General features: G+C 48.0%; 1 pseudogene; it reads right to left on the reverse strand.

The window, feature by feature from the left end:
* Nucleotides 1-3,726, reverse strand: part of LOC134411431 (arylacetamide deacetylase-like 3) — a 58,978-nt pseudogene extending 55,252 nt beyond the window's left edge.
* Nucleotides 3,727-8,633: the final 4,907 nt, after the last annotated feature.

Genomic DNA, 8,633 nt, shown 5'->3' on the forward strand with positions numbered 1-8,633 from the left:
TGGGCCAAGGCTCAATTCCTCCCCCTCCAACCCCCACCCCCTTACTACTCTAAGAGAAAAATAAATGTTACAAGCACAGAAAGGCTGTCTGTTCTATAAGAAAATGCTCAGAATCACCAATTGCACCAAGTCCCCTCAGAGCATGACAAAGTGCCTTGGAGCGATTCGGAGCTCTGGGGACTGTCATGGCCAGGCCTGTTCCCCTTGGTGTGGGGGAAGAAGTGTCAGGCTATCAATCAGAATCAGATTCTGAAGCTGAAGAAACAGGACTAGAAACGCCCCACTTTACACTGGGAAGACTTCTTTATTGTCTTGCACTTCAGTGGGAGGGCAAGGATACATAACAGGGACAACCTTGGGTCTGCTATGATGCCCCCCAGATCACCCCCACCTCGCTTCGGACTCGAGATTCGGAATTTAAAAAATCTAGCTGTTATAATCTTCTCTATCCCAGCCCACTCCTATTAGCTTCTATCTCACCCTGTGTTACAAGTGCTGTTGGTGGACCTGGGTGAGAATGATTTGGGTATCACAACATCAGTGTCAACAAGTATTCAGGCCCATGGGTTTTGGACCTAGATTATTGGATCTGGTCTTGCTCTTGCTGGGCTGGTGTTGAGGAAAGGCTTGTGTTGTATGTATATGATCTGTTTGCAATACCAGCCTTTCCACACAAGATGGAGTCTGTCAGGGCAGAGCAAAATGCTTGTTCACCAAACAACTCATAGTTGAAATTTCTTCAACAATTTGAAGAAATTTCAGAGGAGAGGTGAAGGTAGTTTAAAAGTTTTGGAGGACATGGTGACTGCATTTAATGCAGTCCGTGTGGTGCCCGCAGACTGGGTAGAGTTTTCTGGTTCAACATTTGCAACCACTTGGACTCAGATTTCCCAACCACCCAGAAAAATAAGCAGTTACAGAAGAAGTGAATTTTGAATCACATTAGTTGTGGGGGTAGTGTGTGTGTGTGTGTGTGTGTTGGTAACAGCAGGCATTGTGTGGGTGTTGTTGTTTTAGAAAGAATCCTTCCATGTTGCTGCTGCACATCCTTGAATACCCATGAAAGGACTTGAGGTCCCTTAATGGACATTCTAATAAGTTCGCTGAGTTTGAAATTGCCTGGGTGTCTTTTGAAGGTGGGAGTGATGGTTCTTGCCTTGAAAGACAGTGGTAACTAGGCATGTGCTCCGCTCCAATTAGAAGCGCAGAAGCAGGAGCGAATTGGCCTGCTCCGCCTTGCCCAGAGGCAGAGTAGAAGCAGACCGCGGACCCCTAGAAGCAAGGCGAAGAGAAGCGCCCATTTTCGGAGTGGTTTGGTTTCTGCAGTCCGATCCGATCGCCATCTTGAAACATTTCGCCCATAGGATTGCATTGCGGGAAAGAAAGAGGGATAACTGTGTTGTTTTTGAAGCTATCTTTCTGAAAATTCTTGTGCTTGGAGAGTCGTGGATGGGGGTCATTTTGAGACTACTCTCAGCTCTCTGCGTGCTGCGGTTCGTGTGCTAGAATTTTTTAAAAAAACGGCGGGAAAATACCTTTTCCGAAGGGCTGAGGGGCAGAGTCAACTCCCGGTCATGATCACAGGATCCCAAAGTTGGAGGAGGGGATAGGCAAAACGGGTAACTTGGGATTCTGAGAACTTCTCTTTCTTAGTCTGAATGGACTTTTCCCAGTGTTTTTTAAAACAGTAGCCCCACCAAATACACAAACACAACCTGAAATCATATACTAAGCCAATAATAAGAGATAGAAACACAGCACTGCTACCCACCCTAACTTTGGGGAACAACTGAAAAAATGTGGTGCAAGGGGATGAGCTCCCCTAGAGCATCCCATGTGGACGTGCCCCCACTCTCTCCTGTACTTGGAGGGCCATTAGAGCCCTCCAAAGAGAGTAACCCGGTGGAGCAATGCCTATCATGAGTTGAACTGGCAGCTGCTTCCCCCTCCCCTGGGCACGTCCCCCTATTGCTGGTAAAAGACAGATATAGCCTTTTTAAAAAAAGTTCTTCTTGTTGTTTATTCAGCAACACTGCTGCTTTTAATTCCACCCCTCCTTTGTTTATTTATTTATTTATTCCATTTTATATGCATTCCTGGCTTATCCTTGGCTCACTTCCTTATGCCCCCAGAAATGTCTGCTGCCTGCCTTCCCTCTCTCCTCCCCTGCCCACCTCGCAGGTATGTTGTGTGTGTCTGGCTTTGACTCAGGGGAGAAGTCCTTCCTGCGCTCACTTGGAGTTTTGGAAGTTCCAAATCAATTTTTCAAGTGTGGAAGAAGATTCATATAGGTTTATCTCTATTCCCCAATCCATGGCATGTTGGGATTTCCTTTGAAATCACCCCATTGAGATGTCTGCAGGTTTAAGCCCCGCCAAAAAACAGGGGATGATGGGACTGCCTTGAGTCTGGGCATGCGTGTGTATCCCTGGATAAGCTATCATGGTGGTGAGTTTGAGGTTTTTAACATGCAAATTGACGGAGCTATTGAAAGGGGTGTGAATGGGGTGTTGGATTTTCATGAATTCCCAAAAAATCAGGGGACGATGGGAATGCCTTGAGTCTGGGCGTGCGTGTGTGTCCCTGGATAAGCTATCACGGTGGCGAGTTTGAGGTTTTAACGTGCAAATTGACGGAGCTATGGAAAGGGGTGTGAATGGGATGTTGGATTTTCATAAATTCCCCAAAAATCAGGGGATGATGGGAATGCCTTGAGTCTGGGCGTGCATGTGTGTCCCTGGATAAGCTATCACGGTGGTGAGTTTGAGGTTTTAACGTGCAAATTGACGGAGCTATGGAAAGGGGTGTGAATGGGGTGTTGGATTTTCATAAATTCCCCCAAAATCAGGGGATGATAGGACTGCCTTGAGTCTGGGCGTGCATGTGTGTCCCTGGATAAACTATCATGGTGGTGAGTTTGAGGTTTTAACGTGCAAATTGACAGAGCTATCGAAAGGGGTGTGAATGTGGTGCCCGATTTTCATAAATTCCCCAAAATTCAGGGGATGATGGGATTGTCTTGAGTCTTGGCGTGCGTGTGTATACCTCCATGAGGTGTCATGGTGCCAAACATGAGGTTTCTAACTTTCACAGAAAAAAAGTTGTATACTTTTTAAGCTTAATACAAGCCTATGGGGGGGGGGAAACGGAGCTCTGATCCGGATCCGGAGCTCTGCAGCGGAGCGGAGCGGGCATGGGCAGAGTGGGGGCGGAGCAAAGTGGCCCGATCCACAAATCGCGGATCTGGAAGTGATGCGGAGCGGAGCGGGGGGTCCATGCACACCCCTAGTGGTAACAGTATAGCCAGCAAACTTATTGCAATGACAGAACACCCACAATGCCTCCACCACTAACGGGTGGGAGATTCACAATCAAAACACTCCTTTTGGATAAACAGATGGTCAAACTTTATGTTCATTACAAGCAATTATGAATCCAGCTGATCAGAAAGTTTCTCTCTCCCAGTTCCACACTTAAGGAAGCCCTTCAAAGATCCTGTATGCCAAGCAACCCAATCCACAGAAAAATCTTATTAAACTGTAAACTTACCGATCCAAAGAAAAGATTCACTTAGAAATTAAAAAGTCGTAGTTTCCAATGGTGCTTGAGTCCTGGGGGAATGTGTGTCCTGGTAATATCATAGTAAATTGCCCATGCAAACACCAAAGAGAGAATGGAAATGCTTACATAGGATGCCAACATCCAAAGCATTTGACCAAATTCCATATCTGTTGAAAAGAGGAATTGAAATGGAAATGTACCTCTTCAGACACCAGATAATCTAATGTCCTGCCTTAGTTGAGTGTTTTTAGCAATATAGTTAAGAGAGCTTCGGCTATTGGGTGGTATAAAAATGTAATAAATAAATAAATAGTTCTTTGACACTTTGTACCAGCTATGTAATAGTTACCTAAGAAGTTGCTCAATCAGCTGAGAAATTTATGTATCATGATCATTTAATTTGCAATTGCATAATGTTGACACACTGCGGCAGGGTCTTGCTATGTACTGTTTTACTCTGTACAGCACCATGCACATTGATGGTGCTATATAATAATAATAATAATAATAATAATAATAATAATAATAATAATAATAATAATAATAATAATGTAATCCAGTTTACCAGGTACTTTAAATTAATAAATTTATATCTCTATGTGCGGGATCTGCAATAATTTACCAGGCATGTACCTCTTAGGAGAGGGTTTGCTTTACCCAATGGTAGTCTTAGAAATTAGTTATTCCTTTGCAGAACTTCCAACCTGCATGTTACTCCCAAAGACCCCGAGCTTCCACCACAACCACGACCACCGAAAAATACATGGCTTTCCTTAAACCATTAGTAAAATCACCACCAAAAAATATGTAGAGGGGACCTCCATTCTGGTGGTGAGTTCCGTGCTTTGTTGTGCTGCAATCAATAACTCTGCCACCCCCCAGCAATCTGAAACTCTTCTATGTATTACCATTGCAAACCTCGATTGAAAACCATCTTTTGCTTTCGTGTTCTAATGCAGCTTTTAAAATTCCAGAAGGATGTTCTAGAAAAACCATATTAGCTTTGAAGAGAGAATCCAACTTTTGGGGGACTTTTTGCCAAGATGCAGAGCTGGGTGTTGCTGAAGAGCTACAAAAGAATGTGATCACTCCTGACGAAAGAACATAGCGTGCAAGAAAGAGACACCAACTCACACAACCTGGGTAGAACTTCTTTATCTGAGTGTCCTTGGCAGAGGAATTAGAACAGAGAGAACCACGAGGGCAGAGGAATTAGAGCAGAAAATTAGAACACATCTTTTCCACCCAAGAAGAGCTGATGATTGGGCATTTCCAAAACATATAGTTAAAATAAGCATCTGGAAACAAAGCCCTATGAGGAGAGATTGAAAGAGTTAGGCATGTTTAGCCTTGATAAGAGAAGGCTGAGGGGAGACATGATAGAACTCTTCAAGGACCTGAAAGGTTGTCACACAGAGGAGGACCGGGATCTCTTCTCGATCATCCCAGAATGCAGGACACGGAATAATGGGCTCAAGTGACTGGAAGCCAGATTCAGGCTGGACATCATGAAAAGCTTCCTGACTGTTAACGCAGTATGACAATGCTATGACCTAGGGAGCTTGTGGGCTCTCCCACCCTAGAAGCATTCAAGGTTCATATCTGTCAGGGATGTTTTAAGGTGGATTCCTGCATTGAGCAGGGGGTTGGACTCAATGGCCTTATAGGCCCCTTCCAACTCTACGATTCTATGATTCTATCCAAAAAAAACCTCATGGACTTTGTGGGAATATGTGCTGGCAAACACTGTGAGGCTGTGTTTCTCTATGCCAGCAGAACTGCAATCACTCCCACACATGTTAGTACCACACCACAGGATACGGACACTTCTGTACTCCCCAAAGGGGAGAGCAAAATGATCTCTGTTGCCATCAGGACCACTTCACAGATGGCAGAAGAAAATTGACCAGCAGGCAGACCAAGCACGTAACAGCTTTTCAAAGGGTGTGTGGTTGCGGATATAGAAGCTTGGCATAACTAGGGCCTCTTTATTTATTTGGGTCAGTCATGCCTCCCTGGATCTGCATGTGAGAGTGTGGGAATCTAATTAATCCTTTCTATAGGCATGTAGCCTGTGTTATGGGCATGCCACTCAGCCAAGCCAGGAGTCATTACATTCCAAACCACCTATTTACCCACACTTGGCTACTTTTGCCAAAATCCCTATATGCTAAGAGCTGATCCACGGCAGGTAAAATTCCTACTCAGCCCCCTCCCCCTCCAAAGGGATCGACTGGCTAATCCCATACTAGATAAAGGGCAGGAAGGTGGAAGCCAGAAAGCAAAAGAGGCTGGGGAGCATGGGGAACATGCCTTTATAGGCTTGCCTCCATCCCACACTTAATGCTGTACATGTCTCCAAGGCACATGCAGCGTTATATCTTCCTCCTCCCTGTCATGCTGACAGCATGGGAATACAGCTTGCAGGTAGTGAAGGAAGTTCAGAAATAATGACACAGACACCAGAGCTTGTGATAACTAGGGCCTCTTTATTTAATGGGGTAGTTCACCCCTTCCTGGATCCGCATGCAGGAATCTAAATAACCCTTTCTCCAGGCAACTAGCCTGCCATTATGGGCGACCTACTTGGCCAACCCAGGAGTTGGGTAAAACCCAGCTCCTTTCTTGAGCTACACTTGCATGCTTGGGGGAACCACCCCATGCCACCCCTACTCAGAGCTACTCAACTCCGAGTAGGTGAGACAGAGAGGTCCCCAAAGACAAGACATATATCCTGAGTCGTGAGCCATGCAGCTCATTGAAGATCAGGCCTCAGAACATGCCAATCACCATAAGATGGCAACAAGTGCTCACCAAACTGCTTCTGATGTCCTAAGGTTCCTGCACAACCCACTAATGGAAGGTGGCAAGTCTCAGCATCCTACCCCACCCCCACCTGCCCAGGATGAAAATCCCATAGGCCCACATGCAGATCCTGCAGGAAAATATCATTGCCTGCATTGGACAGGTGAACCCAACTGCCCTATAAGGTGCCCTCTGGTGAAAATTTATGGATGGTGCATCACACATCACACCAATCTTTGGAGACATAACAATTTACCTATTGACTTTTAATCATTGCCCTATTTAATACTTCTCTTCGGGTCAGAGAAGCAGAAGCGGATCAGTGTGCTTCACCTCCCCTTAAGGGGGAGGCGAAGAGGATTGGGGGGCATCACGGAGCAGATCGAGATGAAGGGGGATCCTTCGCCTCGATCCAGAGCACCGGAAAAAAGGTAAGGGGGCCTTACCTGGTGCTGCCACCATCTGTGCGGCGATGGTGGCAGAGCCAGGTAAGGGGGCAGGGGGCAGGGGGGTCTTACCTGGTCCATTGCCAGCTTCACTTGAGCTCACGGCTCAACCCAGAAGTGTAGGCCCCAAGCAGGGCCTACAGTTCCAGGTTGAGCCGCAGGCTGAAGTGAAGCTGGCGACGGGCCACGACAGACACAGGTAAGGAGGGAGGAGGGAGGGGGCCTTACCTGGCACCAGCACCACCACCGCAGTCTATGCAGCAGTGGCGGCGGAGCCAGGTAAGGGAGCAGTGGGGAAGGGTCCTACCTGAGTCCGTCGCGTTCCGGCAGCAGCTTCACCTGAGCCTGAGGCTCAAACCAGAAGACCAGGATGCGACTGCGGCCTGGTCTTCCAGTTTGAGTCCCCGGACTTGCAGCTGCCGGACTGTGACGGACGCAGGTAAGGGGGGAGGAGGGAGGGGGCCTTACCTGGCAGCACCCCCGCTGCTGCGGAGCCCCTATTTGGAGCCAGAGCTCTGCAGCAGAGCAGACCACAGACAGATCGATGCAGGGCAGAGCAGGCCCAATCCGCAATTTGCGGATCGGGTGCAGAGTAGAGTGGGGGCTCCGTGCACAGCCCTACTATTTAAGCAATGGGCTTCCCCACCCTCATGCCTCTAGTGTTGAGTGAGCAAGTTTGATCACAGAATACAAGTATCTGGCCGTCCAGATATCCTCTGAGTCTGCCTTAGCCTGTAAAGTTATGGACTTCTGCTCCAGGAACCCCATCATACTAGGGCTGTGCACCACCACCCCAAACCGCTTCGGGTCAATCTGACCCTCCTTGGATCCCCAACGGATCCGGAGTGAGATCTGGAGGGCCGGAGCAAGATTTGGCCACCATTTTGCCCCCCTTCCCCACTTATTTGCCTCTGCAGTGGGTAGCAGAGGCAGGTAAGTGGGGAAGTGGGACAAAATGGGGGCCAAATAGGTCCCCCTCCCCCCTTACCTGGCTTCACCATCCGCCGCTGCATGGACCATGGTGGCGGCGGGCAGCAGAGCCAGGTAAGCCCTCTTCCCTCCCCTGACTTACTTGTGTCTATCGTGGTCCAAGCGGCGGCTTCAACTGAAGCCCAGGCCTCAAGGCAGAAACAGGCCTGTTTCTGCCTTGAGGCCTGGGCTGCAGTTGAAGCCACCGACCGGACCGCTACAGATGCAGGTAAGCTCCCTCCCCCCTGCCCTCTTACCTGGCTCCGCCGCCTTCACCTCACGGACAGCGGCAGCAGAGCCAGGTAAGCCCCCCCTTCCCCCCACTTACCTATGTCCTTCGTGGTCTGGGTGGCAGCTTCAACTGAGGTCCAGACTGGACTGTTTATGGAGGAGATGCCACCACAGCATGCCTTGCCTGCCACTGCACTGGATGGAGGCCAACTGACCATGGCCAAGGAACACACTTATCAACATTCACTGTAGAGTCTCTGCACCCGTCTTCCTTTCAGAATGTACATTTATGCAAGCCCAAGACTGCCCTCTCTCTATGTACAGATCTTGGAATCCCCTGGCCCCGCTGGAGCAGTGGCCCAGTTCTGAATGGGTGTCCAAATGGAATAGTTCTATAGGCCCAAAGCCTGAAGCGGCTTCACGGCTACCATCAAAATAGTACCAGATAAGGGGCAGCCCCGTCCTGTGATAGAATAGCAACCCATAAATTCTAACACTAAAATAGCGCACTGCCTCCCTCATTCTATCCATTTAGTTTCATAAATTTTCTTCCAATCTGCTTGTGGAGGAAACACCTTTCCTGCTTTCTTACATTTGCTTTTTTCTCAATTGTTCATGTGT

Source organism: Elgaria multicarinata, chromosome 20, assembly GCF_023053635.1.
Source record: "Elgaria multicarinata webbii isolate HBS135686 ecotype San Diego chromosome 20, rElgMul1.1.pri, whole genome shotgun sequence".
Taxonomy (NCBI): Eukaryota; Metazoa; Chordata; class Lepidosauria; order Squamata; family Anguidae; genus Elgaria; species Elgaria multicarinata.